This window comes from Protopterus annectens, chromosome 1.part0, assembly GCF_019279795.1.
Source record: "Protopterus annectens isolate FY-2018-M chromosome 1.part0, PAN1.0, whole genome shotgun sequence".
NCBI classification, from domain to species: Eukaryota; Metazoa; Chordata; order Ceratodontiformes; family Protopteridae; genus Protopterus; species Protopterus annectens.
Genome location: NC_056725.1, coordinates 1,515,697,097 through 1,515,710,761, shown reverse-complemented (window position 1 = coordinate 1,515,710,761; position 13,665 = coordinate 1,515,697,097). Strand labels below are relative to the sequence as shown.

Sequence of the window (13,665 nt, the reverse complement as noted above, 5' to 3'; positions counted from 1 at the left end):
GTTCTCAATTGCCATAGGGTTTCATTCCTTTCCAAATATAGTGGCCATGGTCCACCTCTTGGATGAGGTTCCATTGGTTCTATCACAGTAAATTTAAAACCATGACCTGGCCATTCGTTACAGTGTCTTGCCAAGGCATTGGTATCTTTTCTTAGTTTAATGTCTCTCAAATGTTCATAAATGCGATTTTTCAGTTTCCTTTCCGTTTTTCCAATATATATAAACAGGAACAATCACAACAGAAAGCACTGTATGGCAAAAACACTTTTTCTTTAAAACTGCTCTAATGCCATTAATATTGAATGTATTGCCTTCCATTATATATTGGCAATAGTTGCAAGCACCACACTTTATCATACCACCAAAAGTTTGGGCCTGAGTGTTTTTCTCAAAAATGTTTTTCAGGGACTGGCCTTTTCTAAATACTACAATAGGTCTTTCACTTATACATTGTCTAACTTCATTACACGAAGATAGAATAATCCAATTCTTCTCCAAAATTCTCAGGATATCTTTGCTTGCTAAATTGTAGGTGGTGATAAAGACAGATCTATAATTAACATCTGTTGATGCTGGTTTGTTTAATATCATAATGTTATTGTTGTTTGACGTCTCATTACAAATGCTATCATTTCCAGTATCAATAATCAAATCATTAACATATTGTGTGACATCAACTTTTAAAATAGCTTGGAAAAGGCCCCTTTCTCTTTTATTAATCACTTCTAGCATCAAGTTATTCACCAAATAAACTGGGTATTCCCTTTTTAAAAACATTTTTTTCAAAACATCACACTCATCAAGGAAAGAGTCAAAGGAAGATACCATTCAGGCCGCTCTCACAAGTTCACCCTTAACTACTGCTCTTTTTTGTTTATAGGGGTGTGCACTGCCAAAATGCAAGAAACTATTGGAATAAGTTTCTTTTCGATGAATTTCTGACACAAATTTCTTCAAGTCTCTGTCCTTTACCAATTTAACATTTAAATATGAAATTTCATTTGTACCAACAGTATAAGTAAACTTCAAAAATGATGTTGAGTTATTAATGTAAGCTATAAATTCATTGATGAGATCTCTTGGTCCATCCCAAAAAATAAAAATATCATCCAAGAATCTTACATACATTTTACAATAACCATAAAAATGGGATTCAATGACAAATTTCTTCTCCCACTGCAACATGACCATATTTGCATATAGGCCCCCACATGGGGATCCCACTGCAACTCCTACTATTTGAATGAAGAATTCATTGTTAAAAAATATACAATTGTTTTTTAAAACTAATTCAAACAGCTGTTCATATATATTCATCTTGGGCTGTGGCATCTTTTTTTCAAATAAATTGTCACATACCCACTCAATTCCAATATCATGAGGTATAGAAGTGTAGACATCTTTCACAGCAATGGTTACAAATAGGCCAGTTTCACTATATTCAAGGTTGATTATCGGTAAGAAATCCCAAGAGTCCCTACAAATATTCATTTCTTCTGCTACATAACTTTTTAGGTTGGTTAATACACCTTTAAATAATTGTACTATATGCATTTCGAACCCTAAGCAGTTAATGTATGTGATTGGTTTACATTTCTTTTACTAATTAATTTTAAGATATAAAGGTGTTGCCTTTCGATTAATTTCTGACACAAATTTCTTCAAGTCTCTGTCCTTTACCAATTTAACATTTAAATATGAAATTTTATTTGTACCAACAGTATAAGTAAACTTCAAAAATGATGTTGAGTTATTAATGTAAGCTATTAATTCATTGATGAGATCTCTTGGTCCATCCCAAAAAATAAAAATATCATCCAAGAATCTTACATACATTTTACAATAACCATAAAAATGGGATTCAAAGACAAATTTCTTCTCCCACTGCAACATGACCATATTTCCATATAGGCCCCCACACGGGGATCCCATTGCAACTCCTACTTTTTGAATGAAGAATTCATTGTTAAAAAATATACAATTGTTTTTTTTTAAACTAATTCAAACAGCTGTTCATATATATTGATCTTGGGCTGTGGTATCTTTTTTTCAAATAAATAGTCACATACCCACTCAATTCCAATATCATGAGGTATAGAAGTGTAGACATCTTTCACATCAATGGTTACAAATAGGCCAGTTTCACTATATTCAAGGTTATTGATTCTCTGTAAGAAATCCCAAGAGTCCCTACAAATATTCATTTCTTCTGCTACATAACTTTTTAGGTTGGTTAATACACCTTTAAATAATTGTACTATATGCATTTCGAACCCTAAGCAGTTAATGTATGTGATTGGTTTACATTTCTTTTACTAATTAATTTTATGATATAAAGGTGTTGCCTTTTGGGCATGCTGCATCTTGATAAAGTTTCCTAATTGAGGAAATGAAAGCGCTTGATTTTTTACTCTGTGTCTTAATAAATTTGTTTTATATTCATTAGATTCATCGTTCATCGGCTATTTTTTCCACATCTCAGTACCACCGAAGCATTTTTTCTTATTAACACCAAAACTAAACCACATCTAGAACACAGAAAGAGCTAAATAAGTCAAAGTAGTGCTCTTGTCTGTCATTCTTTAGTTTAATATAACCATTACCTTCCTAGGAACAGGCCTTAGTCAGTAGCATTAAGATAAAGACAGATTCTTAATTTTTTTTAAAGAAAGTAATAACATTCTCTTTTTTGTCACGTGCTTTCAGTGCCATGCAGTTGCTCAAGACCTCAAATATTCAATGTTTTTAGATACTGTACAGAACAGCTTAAGAGAAACCTGTGCATTTAGTTTTAATCTACAGGACAGTTCTGGTAGCTGGCGCAGTAATTTACAGGCATACAAAGATGATCTGTAAATTATTTCTAATTTTTGCATCTGACCCTTGTGCAGCCGACCTTCACTTTACCATGCACCATTCTGTCTTCCATTTTTCCCACATACCTTTATATCTATCTGCTGACCTACATTTTATACACCAGGTGAATATTAGTTACGTGAGTACATATCACATAAATTGCTCTTTAAAAGCCCCTCCTCAGTGAGTAACAGTTAGAATCTCCTTTCTAGCAGAACTCTCTAAGAAGTTCTTCCATAACTCTAGATTTTGCACTCAGGGAGTATTTGGTCAGTCCTACTGCTTAAGGTGGCACTGGAAAGCCAGACCAGAAAGGGCCACCCAGTCTGGTGTTCATTAGATCTGATCTTTTTATGAATATCAGTTACCCAAACCTGCAGGACTAAACTTGCTATACAGAACATTTGAACATCATTCAAGGGATGCCTGCTGAAATTCCATGACTGTAACTGTAACTCTTATAACTGCAGAATTACAAGTGTGAGTGAGGGGAAGTATTTATTAATTATGAGGTGCTGCATCCTGGATGTACAGTCATCTTAAAATTAGTATATATAAGTAGTGCAGCAGTTTTTTTTCATTTAATGTAATTTACTTTTTAGGCAGAAGATACCTGCAATTTGAGATTTCCTTCTTGTGAGAGGGGGTCCATCTAGCTGGAAGGATGGAGGGAGAACAGTTAACTATCTAGTATATTGCACCATCTCAAAAGTCATCTGATGTGGTTAAGTACCCACATATCTATAACGTCTTTAGTTAAAGAGTCCCCTGCAATGGGGAAGAGCTGGGTTGGGAGAACTCTCAAGCAGTTAAAAAATAGTTTCTCAGTAAAAGAAGGAACTAGAGAGGCCAAGAAGCTAAGACTCTAAAGACCAAATACAGCATAACAGAAAATGTTAAGGGAGGCTTCACTTCTGAAATGGAATTTAAGTAAGAGAACGTATTTATACTTAGTGAGGGTAATCTCAGACAGATGAAAAATCACCTTTAATGTTGCTACTGTTTTCTGAAATATTTGTGGAACATTTAAATTTTTTTTAGCTTCAAGAAAACAGAGCAGATAGTGTGTTATACTACTTAGAACATCTTTAATAAGAGGCCTTTGCAACAGTAAATGATAGAATTTAGGTTTACCATAATTTGCATCTTGCTTTCTAGCCTGATTTTTTGTCAGTAGTAGCTCTTTTCCTTGAAAGGGCAATTGCTCTCAAAGATATTGAGGGAGGTGATATGAGACTACTCTGTACAGTCCACCTTATGTAGCCCATAGTGTTTTTCATTTTCTTCAGTTCTTTGAGCACCTATGTGTCCCACAGGGAAGTACGTTTGTGGTAGGTAAAAAGTAGTGGTAACCACAATGTCCAAAATGAAAACATCTAGAAACACTTTATAGCTTTCTTACAAAGCAACTATGTAGTAATTTCCAGTAAAACGTAAAAATGCATAATATCAGTGAGCTCAAACTTTAAAGAAAATACCTTCATTAGAAATCATGTACATAGGGAAGGGGATAAGGAAGCTTTTGTTTTTAAAATGACCTCTCCTGAAAAGGTTCACTGGTATGGTAAGTACATTACATAGCTGCACGATCTTCTTTAACAACAATCACTTTAACAGTAAGTCATAACATCTGTGTAGATTCCCAGGCAGTATAAAGTTACCCCTGGGAGACAGATAGTTAGAAAATTACCTGTATCACACTAGTACTATCTCTCATGCTATGTCAAAGGTTACTAGATCATAGTGCTTGTAATTTACATAATGGTTATGCCTTCATCAATTTCTTATAGACTAAGGTAGATACATTTTAAAGGACTTCCTATACAGCTACTGCTGTAATAGAATATATGTTGACAGTACGTTGTACAGAAATAGTACACTTCTCAGATGAAAAGCCAATAAAATGGGACAAATAAATAAGTACAATTTGCTAAACCACAGGCAAAGCTTATTTTTCTTCTATGAAATAAGCAAAATGACAACTAGGGAATCAGACCCTTATGTAATATACACTTCAAAGAGCACCCATAGAGTGAAGAGGAAAGTCTTTAGTTTGGTAGTTTGTCTAAAAGGCTGATCATGAGCATAACAAAATAAGTCTAGTATGTCAGTCAATATGGTATTTTACAGATAAGTCTAACCTAATATAAAACAATATGCATACACCAGTCTGTTTGTGAAAGTTTGAAATGGTACTACTTGGATGCCCATGCCCTGACCCAACCATCAAGGAGCCTCAGTCCTCAGAACTAACACCAGAGAGGGTGTCTCATATATGAGGAAAGGATAATAAATACCCACAGTAAAGTGCAATTTCCCTTAAGAGCACACACAGTCTGGGGATGGTCGCTCCCTTGCTCCCCAGGTCCTCAATAAGACTCCCCACTGGCACAGCTATAGGGTCCAGATCTCAGCCTAGCTAGGCAAGCTAAAATCTCCAGCACCCTCTCTGTCCAACCAGTGCTTCGTGTCCCTGCCCAAATAGCTGACACACACACACTTTGAGATAAGAGTTTACACAACCACACAGACATTTCTGGGGAAGGCTGGCACAGCTTCTCAGCTGTGACCCTTTTACCCAGACTATATGGTAGTAATTACTGCCACCACCCAGCTAATATTTATCAGCTACTCAAAGGCCCTTAAAAGGGTGTCCAATTATTACTGTGCAATATTATTATCCAATTGGTAGTATGACTAAAGAGTATCAAGGCTTATTAGAGTCACCTGGTACAGGATCTTTATATACAAGCAATGTACTCTTAGAGCTTAACTTATCTCTACACAAACCAGCCACAGTTAAAAGGTTTTAAAATATTTAATAATAAATAATTAAAACCACAAGACAATACTTTCTACTATACAGAGCTAGTCAAACGTTCAGAGATCACACAGAAATACTTAAAATAATTCAGTAGTACAGTTCTGACATCACACAAAAACCATCTAATTTTTCTAATTTCTAGCTATTTCTACAAGAAAACACACTACTAAAATAACTTACTTACATAGAGCATAAGGCAGTGCTGAGTTGGATGTTCAAGACAAAAATGCTTAATGCCTTCTGGTTCTCTCTGTTTAAATTGAAACTGCAGTTCTAATAAAACATAACATCATTTCATACTTTCCTGGTGTTCCCAGGCTGACAGAAACTGCATTTACATTCTTTTACACTTAGAGCAATAAAGGACATTCCACATGTAAATTTTTGTCATTAACTTTAGCCTTAAAACAATAGGCAGGAAGCCTTCATCTAGCCGGACTGGAGCTGACTTGTAAACATCAAAGGCAGTGATGAAATAATTTTAATTTCAAAGGACCAACAAGAAATGCTTGACTTAGCTTTCTTTACAGCAGATGGCAATGTTGCCACATTGTTTTAAGTTCAACCTTTCACAACATATTTTTTCATTTAAGAAGCAAACTTGCATTTCAACATTTCACAGTATTTACAAATGATAGAATTATGTACCAAATTATATTTGACTAGGCTAGCAGCCTTCACCCATCTCTACCAGTCTTCACCCCCCCCTCCCCACCCCCGGAGAACTCAAGCTAGTTTTTCAAGTGACCCTTGAGAAACATCGCTTGAGAGGGCTAGGTCTATCTGGGTGTACTTCACCCCATTCCATATATTGAGAGCCCATCTGCATTGACATTGCTAATCCCACTGTGGTGTTGCACTGACATATCATATGCTTGCAACCCTAGGCTCCATTTTAGCAACTTGGCATTTTGCTGGTTGTCTCACTTTAACCATATTAGGGGGTTGTGATCTGTCATAACAGTGAATTTCCTTCCATACAGATAAGGCTGAAATTTCTGCAGTGCCCACACTATGGCTAGACATTCCTTTTCTAAAGCTGCATAGAATTCCTCCCTGGGTTGGATCCTATGACTGAGATAAACCACTGAGTGCTCTTTCCCCTCTGAATAAATCTGGCTAAGTACAGCTCCACCCCATGGTTTGAAGTATCCACCTGCACAAAAAAATTATTTGCTGTAATCTGGACTGGCTAACACAGGTGTCTTCCCAAAACTTCTTTAAGCTTCTGGAATGCCTGCTCACATGCTGGGGTCCACACTACCTTATCTGGCCTGTTCTTCCTTGTCAGGTCTGTGAGGGGAGCAGCTATGGTACTATAACTGGGGATGAACTTTCTGTAGTACCCTGCTGTCCCTAAAAATGCCCTCACCTGCTTTTTAGTAACAGGTGCAGGCCATGCCTGAATGGCTTCCACTTTGGCAGGTACTGGCCTTATCTTACCACTTCCCACTCTATGTCCTAGGTAGGAGACCTCTGCCATACCCACCTGACATTTGCTTGGCTTAATGGTCAACCCTGCCTCTGTAGTCTGCCCAGCACCTCCCTGACATGCTGAAGGTGCTCTGGCCAGGAATGGCTGTAGATGGCAATATCATCTAGGTAAGCAAGGGCAAACCCTCCTGCTCCTACAAGGATATTATCTACCAGCCTCTGGAAAGTCGCTGGGGCATTCTTCATCCCAAAGGGTATCTTTGTGAACTCATACATGCCAAAAGGAGTCACAAAGGCTGACTTCTCTCTAGCACTGGGAGTCAAGGGCACCTGCCAATAACCCTTGGTAAGATCAATGGTTGTAAGATACTTAGCCCCACCCAGCTACTCTAGAGCCTCATCTGTCCTAGGCATGGGGTAAGCATTCGACTCTGTGTGACTATTTAATTTCCTGTAGTCCACACATAAACTGGTGCTGCCATCCTTCTTTGGCACCAGCACCACTAGGGAGGCCCAGGGACTGTTGGACTCTTGAATCACCCCCAGTTCCAACATCTCCTGTACCTCCTCCTTCAGAATCTTTCTGACTCTCTTAGGCACCCTATAAGGGGCCTGCCTAATAGGCCTTTGGGGTTCTGTGTCCACCTCATGCTGCACCAGGTGGGTGCACCCTGGTTTCCTAGTGAACATGTCCCCAAATTCCTGCAACACTGCTCGGATTTCTCTAACCTGGGTAGGAGATAGCTGCTGGGACATTACTACCCCTTCCTCAGGTGTCAGCCTGAGCCTCACTGAGGAGATCAGTCCCCAGATCTCTCTCAGACTCCTCCTGCAATCCACTGCAAATGCTCAGCACAAGGGCCTCCCTATAATGGTAAGGTTTCATCATGTTAACATGGTACAATTTGTGCCCCTGCCATCTGCCTAGCAGTTCCACCATGTAGTTAACATCAATTATGTTTCTTATGACCTTGTACTGTCCCTCCCAAGCTGCTTGCAACTTGTTGTGTCTAACAGGAATGAGAACCATTACATGTTGCCCCACAGCATACTCTCTATCTCGAGCATTCCTGTCATGCCACATCTTTTACTGTTGTTGGGCTTCTGCCAGGTTCTCCTGGGTAAAGCCGATGAGTTCCCTTTGCCTTGTCCTGAGGTTTAGGACATATGCCACAACAGACTCCTTGTGAGACTCACACTCACCTTCCTACTCATCTCAAATTAAATCTAGAGGTCCCCTCACCCTATGCCCATACAGCAGCTCAAAGGATGAAAAACCTGTGAATTCCTGGGGAATCCTCTCAGTAAGCAAACAACAGATGGGGAAAATATTTGGCCCACTCCCTTTTAAACTGATCTGCAAATGCCAGTAGCATGGACTTGATTGTAGAGTTTAACCACTCTACAAGACCATTAGTCTGGGGATGGTAGGGGGTAGTCATCATGTGTTTCACCCCACAGGACTTCCACAGAAAAGCCAGCAGGTCTGACATGAAATTGGCACCTCTGTCAGTCAGTATTTCTTTTGGGAAACCTACCCTGCTGAAAATCTCTAACAAAGCATTTGCCCCCTTCTCTGCCTCAATGGAGGACAAAGCCACTGACTCAGAGTATCGTGTAGCATAATCCACTACCACTAGGATATACTTTTTCACTGTGGAACTTGGGGTACTCAGAGGACCCACAATATCCATAGCCACCCTCTAACATGGCTCCTCAATCACAGGCAAAGGCATCAAAGAAGCTCTCACCTTGTCTCCTGCCTTGCCTACCTGTTGGCACTGCTCACAAGTCCTGCAGTACCCTGTTACATCTCTGGAAATTCCAGGCCAATAGAAGTTCTGCATAATATGCCTCTTTGTACGTTTTATGCACATATGACATGCAAAGGGAATATCATGGGCTATGGCTAGAAGCACCAGATGGTAGGCTCTAGGCACTACCAACTGCTGTACTCTCCCACCTTCTAGCCCTCCTTCAGGGGTCTACTCTCTGTACAGTAACCCTTTGTCCCAGTATACAGATTCCCCCTTTCCTTGAAAATCAGGTGCCTCCCTAGCTACCTGCCTCCGGCCTTGCAATGTAGAGTCTGAGAACTGAGCCTGTCTCAACTCTCTCCTTGTAACCCTTCCCAGCTCCCCTTCCACAGGAAGTCTGGCATCCTCTGACAGTGGTGCCTCACTGTCAGCCTGGGTACTACTACTCACCTCTAACTTTGCAGTCACTCTGTCCAAGGGACCATCAGTACCCACAAGCAGCTGTGTCTCACCTTCAGTCTCACTGCTACAGCACAGCTTACTACCTGAAGTAACCACCTCACCAGTCCCGGCTGCAAGCATGCAGTCTGTCTGGGTCGCCCCCAGGCTACCAGACTTACCTGCTTGTCTCCAAGCCTGACTGCATGTAACTGCACAAGCACAGGGTACTGCACTATGAAAATCATTCCCTATCAGGACACCTGCAAATATATCCTCAAACACACCTCCTTGCTGGCTTCCTTTTCCACCCTCCCAACCAAGGTGAACCCTAGCCAAAGGTATTTGGAATGGGATCCCTCCTAAAGCCCTGACTGGAGTAGACTGCCCAGGCAAGTAATGCTCCTTTGTAACCATTGCAGGCTTTACAATGGATATATCAGAGGCTGTGCCTCTCTTGGCAATGGCCTATTTGCCATTCACTAGAACAGGATATAGCCTCTGTTGGGAGTTTGGTACCCTTGTTGTCCCAAGATAACCTACTACTGGCATTTTGTCTTTCCTACTTACTGGCTCCCTCACCTTTGATTCCTCACCTTGCCTCCGTGGACATCTGTATGCCACATGGCCCAACTGGTTGCATTCAAAACATTTAACCCTAGCTCTTGGATGTGTACCTGGACTAGTGGCTTCCCCTGCTACTGGCAGATTCTGTTGTTCATAGGTTGGTACTAGGCTATCGGCCCTAAGGCCTATGCAAGCCTAGCCATAACAATTCCCTGGAAATTTTTTCCCACAATATTTACTTCTCTGGGCCCCTGTCTAGCAGGGTGACTGACATGATCCCCGGGGTGAATTTCCTATCTCCCATCCAATCGTGAAGGTTCCTTTTGAACAGGGCCAATGAGGTGCTCTGCTTGACATGTATGGGCAGTCTATGCCAGAGTATGGGGAGTCTCTGGGTCAGGAACCTATCCCTCCAGCATGTTTTGTTCAATGTGATGATAAGGTTTAGATCCCTGGAGCATGTGGCTCTGAGGGACTGGGATTTCTTTAAGTGGGGCATGTCCAACAGCTCAGGGTTTGACATGGCCTTGTATGTTAAGCAGAGATCATCTCTGAGTAGACGATATGCCACAGAGTATAGCTGGGGTTTTTTTAGATGGTCAGCATATGGCATCTGCTTTAGGTCTGTGATTCTTTTAGTGAGGTATTTCTGTGGCCTTTCCAGCTGTTGCAGATGTATTGTGAGGTACATACCAAATGGGACATTATACTCTATAATGGGTCTAATGAGGGATGAGTACAGTGGGACAATGACCTCCTTTTTTCTGGATGAAAAGCCCTTAGTGAAGAGGTGTGCCATGTAGAAGGATTTCCTGACTGTTTTGGCGATGTGGTTATCGAAAGTGAGACCACTGTCCACTTGTGTCCCTGAGTATCTCATCACACTTTCGATATTTAGTGTCCTGCCACCTATGTGGTAGTTCATGGGTACATGTTTTTTTCCAAAGGGGATGACTATGCATTTCTTGGCATTAAGCTTGAGCCCATAGCTCTGGCAACAGGCATCTGTTTCTGTAAGGTCCTTTTGTAGAATATCCACATAATTTGGGGATTCAATAATGGCTCCCAGTTTGCAGTCATTTGCAAACTTTGTTAGCCAGAGTCCCTTAATGTTGGCCTGTACTTCAGAGAAGTAGATGCCAAACAAGAGTGGTTCCAGGACTGAACCCTGAGGTACTCCAATTGTCACTTGTCTGGAGCTGGCTTTGGAGTCGGCTACTTTTACAGCCTGGGTTCTGTCAGTAAGCCAGTTGGCAACCCATCGAGTGACGTAGGGAAAGCCAAAGATGCATCGGCCGGGAATCGAACCCGGGTCTCCTGCGTGGGAGGCAAGAATTCTACCACTGAACCATCAATGCAAGCACAGTCTGTGCTGCCCACTATGGGTTCCTTTAGACCCATGAACAGTACTGGGGGTTCCCTTCCTGTGCAGGGCTGCCCTGCTTGCCAGGTATAGGTCTCCCTTCTTCCCCAACTCATCTGAAGTAGCGCATTGTCTATCAGCTAACCAGATCCTCATGTCCTCAGGTAAAGTGCTAAGGGCTTGTTCCCTCACCAAAAGGTCTGCCAGCCCTTCAAAAGTGGTGACCTGACATCCACTCACCCACCTATGGAAATAAGTACTCGATTCAGCAACATGTTCACACACACTTTCATCTGCCTTGCATCTATGCTCACAAAACTTTTTCCTATACATTTCAGGTGTTAGCTTAAACAGTTCTAAAAGAGTATTTTTTACAGCAGTATAATCAAAACATGCAACATCAGACATTTTGGACAGAAGAGTTACAGCTTTACCATGGAGTAAGGGGGTCAGGAACCATAGGCAGAGTCCTTGGTCAACTTCATAGTGTTTACATACCCTCTCAAATGTATGAATGAAACTATCAAAATGATCCCCCCCTCTTTAAACTGCGGAAATAATTTACTGACCTTTTGTGTTTCTGGGGTCCAGTTACTCCCTTCCCCATTACCTCCATGACTCTGGTGAAGAGTCAGCATCTCCTTCTCATGCTGCCTCTGCTTTTCTTGTTCCTCAGCTTGCAGACAAAACAGTTTCTCATTCTCCTCAGCCTGTAAATGTCGCAGTCTCTCATTTGCTTCTAATTCCACATGCCTGGCCACCAACTCAAGTCTCTTTAGCTCCAGCTAGATTTTTAAGTCCACTGCAGAAAGGTTGAGCTGTCCATTCTCCAAGGGAATTATATCTCCACTGCCAGTCTGACTGTCCTGGTTGCTGTTTTCTGATGCAGCTGTAACCAAGGCTGCAATCAGGTCTGCCTTAGTCAGGTTTCCATGCACCAGTCCCCTAGCCTGGCACACTCCCACCAGCTGGCTCCTTGTCAGCTTTCCATACTCCTCCGCTGACATGCTGCCTGCTCACCCTAACTAACTAAGCTAACAAAATAAATAAAACAATTGTGATCTGAACTCAGAGTATTCACTGGGTGGCTGTTTTAGAGTACAAAACACCTTCAAAGCTCACTGTACACAAGCTACAGGATTCACACTACCCACACCACTACAAGCCAATTAGTATTTGCCAACTAATTAACATGTGATGTGGGTATCCCACCGCTGCCAAACAATTAATATGTGAGGATATGCCAATCACTGCCACCAATTAATATGTGAGATGGATATCCCAAACACTGCCACCAATTAATATGTGAGGTGGATATCCCAACCACTGCCATCAATTAATATGTGATGCCCATGCCCTGGCCCAGTAATCAAGAAGCCTCAATCCTCACCACTAACATCAGAGAGGGCATCTCATATATGAAGAAAGGATAACAAATATCCATAGTAAAGTGCAATTTCCCTTAAGAGCACACAGAGATCACAGTCAGTCCGGGGCTGGTCACTCCCCTGCTCCCCAGGTCCCCATTAAGACTCCCCACTGGCACAGCTATAGGGTCCAGATCTCAGCCTAGCTGGGCAAGCTAAAATCTCCAGCACCCTCTCTGTCCAACCAGTGCTTTGTGTCCCTGCTCAAGTAGCTGACACACACACTTTGAGATAAGAGTTTACACAACCACACGGACACTTCTGGGGATGGCTGGCACAGGTTCTCCTGCTGTGCCCCTTCTATCCAGACTATATGGTAGTAATTACTGCCACCACCTAGCTAATATTTATCAGCTACTCAAAGGCCCTTAAAAGGGTGTCCAATTATTACTGTGCAATATTATTATCGAATTGGTAGTATGACTAAACAGTCTCAAGGCTTATTAGAGTCACCTGGTACAGGATCCTTATATACATGCAATGTACTCTAATAGCTTAACTTATCTCTACACAAACCAGCCACAGTTAAAAGGTTGTAAAATATTTAATAATAAATAATTAAAACCACAAGACAATACTTTCTACTATACAGTGCTAGTCAAAAGTTCAGAGTTCTCACAGAAATACTTAAAATAATTCAGTAGTACAGTTCTGACATCACAGAAAAACTGTCTATTTTTTCTCATTTCTAGCTATTTCTACAAGAAAACACACTACTAAAATAACTTACTTACATAGAGCATAAGGCAGTGCTGAGTTGGATGTTCAAGACAAAAAAGCTTAATGTCTTCTGGTTCTCTCTGTTTAAATTGAAACTGCAGTTTTGATAAAAACATTACATCATTTCACACTTTCCTGGGATTCCAAGGCTGACAGAAACTGCATTTACATTTTTACACTTAGAGCAATAAAAGATATTCCACATGTAAATTCCTGTCATTAACTTTAGCCTTAAAATAATAGGCAGGAAGCCTTCATCTAGCCGGACTGGAGCTGACT

The 13,665-nt window shown here is 41.0% G+C and overlaps 1 protein-coding gene and 1 non-coding gene across 2 annotated transcripts in view; both read right to left on the bottom strand.

The window, feature by feature from the left end:
- WDR27 (WD repeat domain 27) overlaps nt 1–13,665 on the bottom strand; it is a 2,477,832-nt gene that overhangs the window by 1,035,289 nt on the left and 1,428,878 nt on the right. The window lies entirely within an intron of this gene.
- Nucleotides 11,164–11,234, bottom strand: TRNAG-CCC. Its single transcript has one exon. It is a non-coding gene; the product is annotated as a tRNA-Gly (tRNA).